We start from the raw sequence: 12,501 nt of genomic DNA on the forward strand, positions 1-12,501 counted from the left end.
TAGTAGATTTTGAAGCTGTTCCAAATTCAGTCGTACAAAATTTTTGTCTGCTTCCTCAGATATCATCAAATCTTTTCGTGAATGTATTTCTGTCTTTTTTTGTACCAATCTTTCGACCGCCGACGTGTTCGTTTACGTTTACGTTTAGCCACAAGTAACACAACTAAAGTAGCAGCTAAATCTTGTTCGGACTTGCTTTACGCACAGTACACACGGGATCAACAATATTTTTCGAGTAAACACGAAAACATTGCATAGCAGTTCGTTTATTGTGCAATTTAATTGATCGTTTGGATTCCAAGCGTCTTTCAATCTTATTGTACAATGTTATTGTAGGGTCTAGGGGCCCCTTAAGCTCGATTCATTTATCCACATTTCAATTGATCTGAACGACTTGGAATTCCCATTAGTCAAAATTAAAGAGATTTTATCGTCTTACTAACCGTTTTTAAACCAACCCAGATTGAGGCTAAAATGAAAATTAACTTTTTTGACCAACGCAAAATTTGTATTTTCATATAGTAATAATTCCTCTCCCTTACTCAAATTTATGAGGGATTAATCACATGAGTTTATCGTTAACACAATAAATAATGAAACCGATAATCAATAGATAATTGTATATTCAGGTGCACTAGTTTTTGTTAGTTGTTTTTGGTTTTTCGCAGGTAACTATCCTAATTTTTTTCTACAATTCAATTTTGGGATTTCACAATAAGCCAGTCCTTATTCAGTTTATACTTTTGACTTATAATAATTATTGTTAACAGATTTTATGTTTAGAATATAATCTGTATAATTTTGGCGTTGGCTCACTTCGAAACATACTCGCGAAAAAAGTTTCGGGGTGAGTACGAAGGCGAGACTCGTTCCGCGCAGTGAATACCCGGCTTAAGAAACGGTGGTCGGTCTTCCGACAGGTCACTGCCCCGTCAAATACCACCTTAAGACGATGATCATGGCAGAGGACAACCACCGCAGATTCTAAGAGCAAAGAGCAAGAGCAAAGGATGGTATAAATAGCCTCCTTTGTGAGGATTCTATGTATTTTGGAATCAGAACAATGAAAAGCAGAGTCTTGTGATTGTAAGTGGATGCACTTCATCAATTATCCCCTGTTCTGGGAATGTCTGAAAATGTTTATTGTTGACATTTCTTCTGTGTTATAGTCCAATCTTCGGAAAAATTCGTAGTGAACTGAATTTTTGTATACACCTTTATCACGGTGTTGTAATGAAGATGTGAAAAATCGATATCGTGTCTGCTAAAAAATGTTATAAAGGTCACGAAAATCGGTTTTTCGCAAATATCTCGTTATCTATTGCTCGGAGGTCAATACGGTTATTAGAAAAAATATTTCTAGTAAAATTATCTACAAATCATGTCTTTCGCAGTTTTCTGTAAAATATTATGACGATGCACTCGTTTCCTCACCCCCTACGAAGTAGAATGCAAGGCTCGTACATTTACATCTCCATCATTTCAATCATTTGTTGACCCTGCGTTTAATCATGACTGAACCTTTGGTACAATTACAAATGATGGTGTCAGTTAGTCGTAGTATATTATTTTTCAACTCCCAATCCATTTCTCATTTAGCCAGCCAGCCATTTGATAATATAAGAATAGTTTTTCGCCCAATAGTGCCATTAGTATCATTATAAAGTTCTTTAGTCAATATCTTAGCATCGTGTGATATTTCTTCCGAAGGTGTCGATGCAATTAAATTATTTTTCGTCAACAACTCTTCATAATAAACCACTGCGTTCTTAGATCGCGATTTTGATTTATAAGTGTTTAAGGATTCTCCAGGAATTCCCTCTCCTATTCCAGAAGAGCCAGCAACTGATTCAGTCACATTTTGAACTTCAAATTGTAAGAAAACTTCGAAATACGAAATAGGCACGACGAAATCGAAAAATGAAATGCAAAGACGTTCGTATTTAAAATCTCCTTGTTTTAAAATTGACTAATTGTATTTCAAAGCTACCAATGTCATGTTACTCTTTGTTTTTAGAGGCATCATTTTTCATCATAAAAATAGTCAATTTTGTGTTTAATGTCCCCAAGTTTTGATTATTTTTTTTGGGTCTATAAGTGAAATTCTAGTATATCGATTTGAATACGGTTCCGGAAGAACAATGTCTTAACAACAAAAATGTTTCAAATGGAAATAAAACTAAAGACGATGTAAGAAATACATTCCATATGCACGGTTTTACATGGATGTAATTCATGGCCCAGTTTCGCTCAAAATTGACTTAAGAGTAGTTTTGATTCGTGCCGCAATCAAGCAAGTGAAATTTCAGACAAAAACTAGTGATTTTCATTTGATTTGAAAAGCACGTCTTTCTCTTTAAATTTCGTCTCTTCTATTTTGTTAATCCACTGGTGACAATTTTATGAAATCACCGAAAGAACTGATAAACGTCACTTTGTGTCTTCTAGAACAAAAAAAAAATCAATTTCAATAAATTATTTTTTTAGGTTTTTGCATTTACGTCTGTGTTCTTCCGGAAAGGCGATGTATTATTTGACATTTTGTTTCAGGAATAGTGAGAGGTGTTGATCTTCAAACTGGCAGCCCAAGAAGGTGCGAGTGGCGCTCAGCGCGCACTCCAACCTGAAACTTCGAAGAGAAATCAAGGAACTCTCACTGGTAAGTACTCTGATTATATTCCCAAACTATTTTAAAGTTATAAAATTATTATATCAGCTCGACAGTAATAAAAAATATCGTTTTAGAAAATGTTTGATACTTCAATTAGTTGTATCTTTTTTTCTGAGCTGGAATTTCTGGAACCGTTGGCGATATTCATAGTGAACACAGTGTTTACACCAACACTCACGATTACACTGTCTGACACGCGTTTCGATAACCAACTTATCGTCTTCAGAGACTTTAGTTCACCTTCAGGCTCTGAAGACGGTAACTTGATTATCGAAACGCGCGTCATACAGTGTAGTTGCGAGTGTTGGTGTAATGGTGGTGTAAACAGTGTGTTCAGCCTGGTTCCCTCTATTTTTAACACGTATCTAACTGATAGAAACAGAAGAAGATCTAATGTAAATTTTCCGTATTCTCTTTTCTGATATTTCTGGAGTTTTTATTTCTTTACTTTTATACGAGATATAGTAAAGGTATGATTTCAATTTGCATGGAATTCACAAAGTTTCAATGATATATTACTGGAGATAAAACTTTGGTTCGTGGTTATGATCCTGAAACAAAAATTAAAAGTTTTCTATGAAAAAGTGGCTCACAAACTTGAATTATAATAACGCACTAACGACCTATCGATCCTGTTGTCCCCCGTTTTACGTTACCTGTTGGTCAGTGAGTGTTGATATCAGTATCTGCATATTCTGCTCAGGCGTTCTGCCGGAGCTGTCGTTTTCTTAGCAGCTAGTGCGTAGCAACTCCATGGCTAGTTTGTTTGTTTCTGTCTTCCTCGGGTTTTACGGGCACCCCCCTGTTGTTCGCCTGGGGCTCTCATCCGCGGATTTTGTATTTTGGCTTCTTTGATTTGTTGAGGGTGCCGTGCTTTGTCTGTGGTGGAAACCTTGGCACCTGGAGCATTGTACAGGTCCAGCGTTCTTTTTTTGTTCAACCACACTTATCTTTGTCATAGTTATATCGACGCGGGGGTGTTTACAGCCAATCTTTTGATGACTTTCGTTGAGTAGTCTCTTTATACTCACTCGGGAGCATATTTTTTGCAATCCTCTTTTGTTGGGGTCGTGATTTTCCCTTTGTGGTTTTTCATTTGATTTTTCTCTGCACTAGCTGCTTCCTTATCGCTGTCCACATGATTTCAATACTATTGGAGGTGGCCTTCTTGCTGGTTTTGACTGTTTTTTTCTTTCTCTTCTGATTTTTTCCATTTTTCTTGTATTTGTTTATTCGCGGTGTTTCCTTCTACAATGGTTTTTTTCTTTCCGCTTTCTTCCTTTTTTCTTGTTGTTCACTTCGGTATATTCTCCTGCCATGGAGCAGTTATTCATTCTTCGGAATCTCTGGCTTCTATTGTTTTATTTTTAGGGCTCTCGCTTATATTTTTTCGCTTTTGTATCTTTTCTGATGGTAGGACGGACGTCTATCCTTCGTTATTTTTTTTGCATAGCTTCAAGTTTTTCCATCGTGGACTGTATACTTTCATTTTGTTTATTGCTTTCTCTTCTCAGTTTTTCAAGATACCTTCGTAATATTTTCTATCTCTTTCGACTGACGTTCCTCTATCATAGTTCCCGTCAGGTTCCATGCCTTTAACTTCTACAGATTTTGGTTTTCAACTCTTTGCCTAAAATGAAATATTAAGATAATAAACTGTACTAAGAAGTACGGCTATTTCGAAAAAATTAATAGTTTCCGCACAATAAAACTAGGTTGATAAACTAATTCTTATGCGTAGGTTTTCATAATAGTACAAAAGGCCGTGTCTGGGCACAGCTACCTGAACAAGGAGGAAGTTTTGTTACAGTTTTACATCACTACCTGTGTCCGATTTCATTGCACTTAATACACGTGCTCACTTATCGAAGTCGTTGAATCAACTTGCCTTAAATATCCGCCTCACTGACTACATTGCGACTTCTTTTTTTTTTCATGAAAATAACCACTGTTTCGCATCATTCCTTATATTGGAAAGGTTAAAACAGAGCCAGTCCGAAAGAATGCTTCCAAATTGGCATAAATGAATTTCTAATCAAGGACTTTATATTCGCTTTTGATCTTACCTCGTATTTTCGCAATTTATTTAACCGATTCGTGTATTTCAAATTTTAATGAATAAACGAAATCTTTTATTCGAATCGATTCCTCAGATCAGAAAAGCTCGTGAGAAAAAAATTTATTGAGTTGGTTATGAATTTATTTAGGTTTCGTTTTCTATTTTAGGTTGAATATTATCGATTTGGTGGACTTAACCTCGTTTTTACCCGAAAAACTCAACATTCATTCAGTCTATTTTATAACGTGTGCTAGTACATTAGCTTTTATTAGGGATATCGCGAATTTGTGCAAAATGAATCCATATTGTGGTCGTGTTATGTAAAATGTAAAAAAAACCACAGTGCTACTACCACTTTATTTTAAATAGTGTTAAAATTTATAACAAAATAAACATTTTTGGTTATTATCTAAAAATCATCCCTCACCCCCTATCGACTTGGGGTTGCAGGGGTGTTGAGGGAGGTAATTACAATATATGGAAGGTGAAAGTAGTTCTTAAGTTAGGTTAGTCTAATTACTTATGGTTAAGTCAATTAACAATTATAATTGTTCATAATTCCACTAAATTAATTTCACATATTATTTTCACTGTTTAGCTGTATTTTTTTATATTTTTATTTATAATTTGTTAACATACATAATTCCGAAAATGTCAAATTTTCATTCTTTAACCCTCTCTATTTTTTTAACAAGGGATGACGGACGGCCGGAATAATTTTTTGTGCGTTCAGTACACTTATCTTTATCAACCCCCTCCCCCCCCACCCCCAGTCGATAGGGGGTGGGGGATGATTTTTAGATAACAACCAATTTTTTTAATAATGTTTGAGGTGAATTTTGTGGTAATTTTAACGACTCATTATACATATAATTTAACACATTATGGAGCATAATTTTTGACATTCTATCTCATTGTGCTGACGCATTGAACAGTTTGTGAAAATAAGTAAGTTACGAGGGATGTGTGAAAAGTAATGAGACTAAAATAATACTGGTTACACATCAGTCAATAAGTCGTGCGACTAAGTAATAAAAACCCTTTTTCGATTTTATTCATCAATGTAATCTCCTTCGAGAGAAATACAATCATTCTAACGCTTCTAGAACTTCTCGATACCGTGCTTGTAGAAGGATTTGTGTTTTGCGTAAAAATGAGCTTTAATTTCAGCAATCGCTTCTTCATTTGAACTGTAATTTTTACCGGCGATCATTTTTTTGAAATCGATTAATAGTGAGTAGTCATTAGAGGCCAGTTCTGAACTATACGGTGGATTAGGAAGCAATTCGAAGTATAATTCGTTCAATTCAACAATCGTTGCCATCGATTTATGAATCGGTGCATTGTCTTGGTGAAACAGTGGTTTTTAATTCAACATATGAGGCATGTAGTATCCGCTATTGATTGTCTTTCCATTTTGGATATTGTCGATGAACAATATTCCATGCGCAACCCAAAATACTGAAGCCATAATCTTCCCAGCTGTCTGTTGTGTCTTTGAACACTTCGGACGTGGTTCATCGGCTTCTGTCCACTCAGATGATGATCGTTTTGGTTCCGGAATGAAGTGGTATACGTGTAAACATTGCCAAAAACACGTTGTTGTTTTTGACCCGCTAGCAACACTAATACATTGTTGTGTACACATTTGTAATCTATTCACAGCGCATCTTCTGTTCTCTATATTGTACAGAATGTATATTATATAAAAAAATCCTATGGCCGCCCTTTTTTTATTATCAACTTTTGTTGCATTTCGATTTCGATTACATCTTTAATGCGATAAAAATTTTCATTAGACTGGTATAAAAGGCAAGAGAGGAGCATTCGCACGTCGGTTGCATCTGAATGAAAAGAATTTTGAATCGTCCCACGTAGGATGGCGTGGCGTGGCGAGGCGTGGGGAGCTGAGTGTTTACGCAGATACTTGAATTGAATGGAAAAACATATCCGCGCATATTCGACATGTGTCGTGGCGTGTTGCTAGTGGGTTTCGGCCTTTATTTTATTTATATTATTTTATAAATAATACAGATCTTTTAAAAACGGATCAAGGAGAAGTATTTTTATTCGGTAATGATTTAACTATTAACATAATTACATTGGGATTGGAAGTAAATTTAAATTATTTAAAAAACTCAGCAACATTTTACATGAATGGCACTTTCAAATACCGTCCAAAGTAATTTTTCCAGTTATTCACTTTATATTCTGTTTGCCTTTTACCGAATAAAATTTCAACAACGTACACAATTAAAATCTCGGGCTGCATAATTTTCCGTCATACTTAATCAAAAGACTAACAGCTCATGAGGATTGATTTTTGAAGTTTCTACCGATAAAGGTCAGTTAGAAATGTTTTATCAGATTTCCAATTTGCTAAGTATATATATATATTGATTGTTTTTGTCGCATTTAGTATCCCAAAAAAATTTCAATCGTTTAAAAAAGAAAAGCGAATGTTCTTAACTGATATTTAAATAGAATAATAATTAGAAAATATTCGTGTCGAGAATAGAAAGAAAACAGATACAACTAGAACGGTCAGTCTACTTTTTATTCGACACATTTAAATTTAGGCATCAAGTTCAACCATCTGAAGCGCGCACAGTTCTCCGGATGGACTTTTTGTCATTTTATTTTTGATATCGCCGTCTCGACGCCGATTAGAGTCTGGTCGAGGAAAGATATTTGCAACGCTTGAAAGGAAAACATATTATTATAAAGTGTTTTACTGAAAATGTGATAAAATATAACTACGAAACAAAGAAAGAGAAACGTAGACGTGATTCATTTGGGAACTAAATTGTTTTTTCTATAGGAGCTTTTTTCAAATTGTCACTTCGTATAAAATTCATATCTATTTTTAAAATTCATATTTGTTTCATTGTTTATTGTTCTATCCGTAAAAAAAGCTACATAACGTTTTAAACGACTTCTAATGCATATATTGATAGTGCCATTGACCTCTACAGTCAGTTTTCGTATCTTGTGGACTACAAATTAGTGAATGGATCGTAACCTATCCGAAATTGCCTTGGGGGTGTTCTATAAGACTTTTTTTTTTTTAATTAGATAGTGATTAAATCATCAGTACGGGGATACAAATATATCAATTTGTATTTAGAATCGAATGTAATTAGAGAAAGTAAAAGTTAGTACACTCTATTTGTAAATTTTCTGACACTTCCCACAACGATTTCTCCGAGGCGCACTCAATTATTTTACAATACAATTTCAAAGTTTTTATATATCTATGAGGTACAAATTTTTTTGGTTTTGAAAATTTGACTGTAGATACCAACACTCGTAAAATTTGTAACTTGAACAAACTTATACAAAATAAATAGGACAGTTTTGTCGTTAAGTACTATTAGAGAACACGTCAGTCCTAATTCCTTGGTACTCTCATGGTTGTCTCTTCAGTCACCCTAGCCCATGAAGGCTTTCCAGAATTGGCAAGTTAAAATTATGATTAAAATGTGATTAGGCCTACCAGAATCTTTGACTCCCTCTACTTACTGTGCGTTTACATTGGCAACGCTCAAGCGATGAGCGTCGAGCGAAGCCGCTCCAGCGCTGGAGCTTCGATCTGTGTTCGGTTTTTTGAGCGGCATCTCCTTTGTGGTGCGTAAAACCAGCAAGGGTATTCAGTGTCTCCACGATATGCTTTAGGAACAAATTCTCAACAAAACCAACAATATTCTTCAGGGACACAAGATTGTGGATTGCAAAACATCCATTACCAGTTATAAGCATTGTTCTTTTTTTTTTTCGTTTTACTATAAACCTGCAAATAAAAATTCTCTTACCTTAGTGTAAAATACAACCTTTCTGGCGGAGAAATAGGCTTTTTAAAATTAGTTGTTTTCTTTTGAAGTCGATGCTTGATTTTTTCCAGAATATAATCAAACGTTTCCACTGACATTCTTAAAAACTGAAAAAATCTTAGTGGATCACTAGGAAATTCATGATAAAGGTGATGGAATTCGCCATAAGCAAGTCTATTTCTATTAAGTTCATGAACGCCTTGTATTTTTTTGCATTTCTTTAAAAGTCATTACGTCATTTTGGTTCGATAACTTAGAAAATAATGACGCCAAAGCGCCATCGCTCGACGCTCACCGCTTGAGCGTCGCCAATGTGAACGCACACTTAGTTGCAGTATTACCGTCGGTAAATCTGAGTGACTTGCCTCACTTATTAAGGTTTTGATCTATCTGCAACTATATGGCTGAAGCCATGCATTCTTATTTTTGCGCGAGGAAGGGATTCCAACTGCAGGTTGGGATTCTAGTAGCCCTTAAGCTTGGTGAGGTCGTCGATAATGTTATTGTTCTTGAGTTTCCTTTGTCTAGGGAATAAGTTGTAACTTTAAGTCGCCTACTGAACATTCCTTCATAGGAAGTGGTACTCGTCATCAATTTATGTACAGACAACAGATTTTTAATCAAAATTAAGTTGGATAAATTAGTCATGAATCCATCACTCATGCAGAGTAAGGAGTTGTACACCACAACCGAAAAAAACTTAGCTAGGAAATTTTCAATTATAAAATCGTTCGACTAAGAAAAATAAACGGTAGTTACGAGGTCAGCTTATAATGACTAAGTAATTCTGTAAATGATGTTATTTGGATATTTTTGTACACATATATATTCTACAAAGTCTGATGCAGTCTCTCGCGAGGCGCCTCTTAGAAGCTTTCGACACGAATCTTGGCGAGCGGAGGCGACAATAGTGCTGGCCATCCACACTCTCGATTTATTCACACCCGTGACCGAAAAACCGACAGCGAGTGAGACGAAAGGAGTCGAGCGCATCGTTCTCAGTCTCCTAATCTCATTCCTTAGTTTAGCATCGTGTAGTGTGTGAATCGGGGCATAAAATTCATATGTTTAGCTCGATGAAATAATACATCCGTAGCTGTATCCGCCATTCCACATTACGCCTAGTTAATGCACCGAAAAGTTGTTCGGTTCGTCGAGACCTTTTGTAATTCAAAATTCCCGAACTTAGTTTCATAGCGCTGAATAGGCGCACGTCCCCCTAAAAGAAGGCATTCCGTTTTTCAACTTTTTAATTAGACCAGTGTTTCTCTTCTTTAACCGGTGCCCTGTACGGGATTTCAAATTTCAAATTTTTCGGTACTCGCCTTATAAAAAAACCGTTTACTTACAAAATAAATTTTATTTTTAATTAAAAATCAAAATTCAAGATATTTATTTGTATATTTCATTCACAAAAATTGCAATATAATTGTATAACAAAAAATTAAAGATATTCCGTCACACGAAAAGAATACATCCCAGAAAATCACACCAATTCCAGCCCTGCAGAGGAAAATTTTTCCCATACTAGGTCAAACAAAACCAATCTCAACGATATTCGTTTTGTCCACATTTTATTTTGTATTTTATTAGGGAATTTCTGGAATCGTTGGCGATATTCATACTAAACACTCTGTTTACACCACCACTACACCAACACTCACAATTACACTGTCAGACGCGCGTTTCGTTAACCAAGTTATCGTCTTCGGAGACTGAAGGTAAACTAAAGTCTCTGAAGACGATAACTTTGTTATCGAAACGCGCGTCTGACAGTGTAATTGTGAGTGTTGGTGTAAACAGTGTATTCAATTTGTATTTAAATTTATTTCCATTAGGTTTAACTCGGTACTTTAAATTATTTATTTTGTTTATATCATGCATCACGTTTCTACACTTTTAAGACGTATGAATTAACATATTAACAATTCAGTTCTGTTTAATGATTGTAATATAATTTAAAATATGAGGTTTTATCACGTAAACTGATGCATTGAACGAGAGAAAACTGTTTTTATTTCCAACTGAAATGGAAGTTTGTTGGTAGCTATCTAGCTATCAATGAAAATGTTGAGTGCTAAATTTGGAAGTTAAGAATTTGTCTATTACCTATGTAAAATTGATGGTACAGTATTTTTCGCTCCTAGACGGGGGCCTAGAAGAAGAAAAATATCTCAGCTTACTAACCTTTTTGTAGATTGTTTAGAGAGTTAGCTACTCTGCACGTATACCTAGAAGATATTTTGTACAAATTATTTTTCCGTTTCTAAAATACGTAGACTCCTACCAAAAGAGGCAGTTTTTCTGGGGTTTTTGTGTCCCATTTCCCAAGGTGTTAATACTACTCCTCGAGATACCTAATCTTCTCGATGAAAAAGGCAGGACAATCGCAGAGTAGATGCTCTGCTGTATCCGAGGCTTTCATGCAGATCATGCAATTGCCGTCCTCTGCCAAGCCTATCTTGAGGTGGTAATGATTTGTCAGACTTATAAATAGAATTGTTATAATTGTACTTTCCTTCAAACAAATCTCTGTCAAAAACATTTTTTTCCTTTTGCTTTTTTCCATAGTTTTTGCCTCAATCCCACGATATTAATGGTCATCCTCTTTTCCTTATATTTATTGGTATCTATTGTTTTAATCCATTCTTATGAGGCACTCGAATCATTTAAGTGATTTTCTTTTAATCATATCTACTATAAATTATTCAAGAAGAGACGTAAATTTGTATTCTGCTGAGCTTGTAAGAAAAGCAAATACCTGTACTTGAACTGGTTAATCCACTTTCAATTTATTTGTAAACTCGATTCAATCGATAAAAAAAATTAGTATTAATTCAGTAGGTATTATATAAAATGTAACAGCTGATATTTTGGTTTGGGCGTGAAGGATAAAATTAAAAAACTTCGAATATTCTCACTAGACTTATTTTGAAATTTTTATTTGTTGTGAAGACCATGACGTGTGATTGGATCGTTTTTGGAGGTTAATAACCTCATAATTTTAACTGACATTTATTTCCATCACATCTTTTCTTTTTTTATTCTAAGCATTAGCGGTGTTGCATTGATGATATACAAGGTCTGGCTATTAAATAACGAGACTGATTACGAAAAAGGGTTTTATTATAAAAATTATTTTACATTCGAATACTCCCCTTCAATATACTTTCCTCCCCTCGCTACATACTTCTCCGTACGTTTTTTCCATTGATCTAAATAGTGCTGGAAGTCTTCTTTGGTGAGTGCCTTTAGGAGCTCTTCTGTTTTTTGCTTTACCGCTTCCGTCAACTCAAATCGGGTCCCTTACAAAGCAGATCTTTTTCTAACCTTTCAATGAAATCAGAGACACACGTTGATGCAAGAACTTATGGTCAGGAGTCAGTTTTTTTGGCACCAACTTCGCTCAAACTTTTGTCATGTGTAATTCCTCGTGTAAAATTTTTTTAATCGTTTCTTTATTGGCGTTTACAACCTCGGCAATCATCCGGATGCTCTTTCGACGATCTTCACGCACAATTTGGTTGATTTTGGTCACTGTTTCCGGAGTTGAAACAGTCACAGGGCGACCTGAGAGCTGGTCATCTTCAGTGCTCTCCCGGCCCTCACTAAAGCGCATACACCACTCAAAAACACGCGCACGAGATAGAGAATTGTCCCCATAGGCCTCTTCCAACAATTTAACGGGAAATTTGAGATTGATACGTTGCTCTTGTTTTTCGGCACGAGAAAAAAACACGTCCGTTTCAAACCACTACTGCACAAATACTATAATAGTGACGGAAACGTGTTGTTGGACGTGCATAGACAAGATATCTAGATACCCAACGTCTAGGGCCATCCTTTAGGCGCTCAGTCTCGTTATTTAATAACCAGACCTCGTATATTTTTACAGATAGTCGAGGGACCAATAATTTCATGAATGCATTTGCAGTTTGTTA

General features: G+C 35.4%; 1 protein-coding gene across 1 annotated transcript in view; it reads left to right on the forward strand.

Moving 5' to 3' along the window:
* Window positions 1–2,562: 2,562 nt before the first annotated feature.
* The window catches only part of LOC130450868 (trafficking kinesin-binding protein milt), a 75,608-nt gene continuing 65,669 nt past the window's right edge, over window positions 2,563–12,501 (forward strand). Inside the window, exon 1 of the mRNA XM_056789557.1 lies at window positions 2,563–2,659. The gene's annotated coding sequence lies outside the window, so the exon portion shown is untranslated. The remainder of the gene's footprint in view (window positions 2,660–12,501) is intronic.

The sequence above is a fragment of the Diorhabda sublineata genome, chromosome 1, assembly GCF_026230105.1.
Source record: "Diorhabda sublineata isolate icDioSubl1.1 chromosome 1, icDioSubl1.1, whole genome shotgun sequence".
Classification (NCBI taxonomy): domain Eukaryota; kingdom Metazoa; phylum Arthropoda; class Insecta; order Coleoptera; family Chrysomelidae; genus Diorhabda; species Diorhabda sublineata.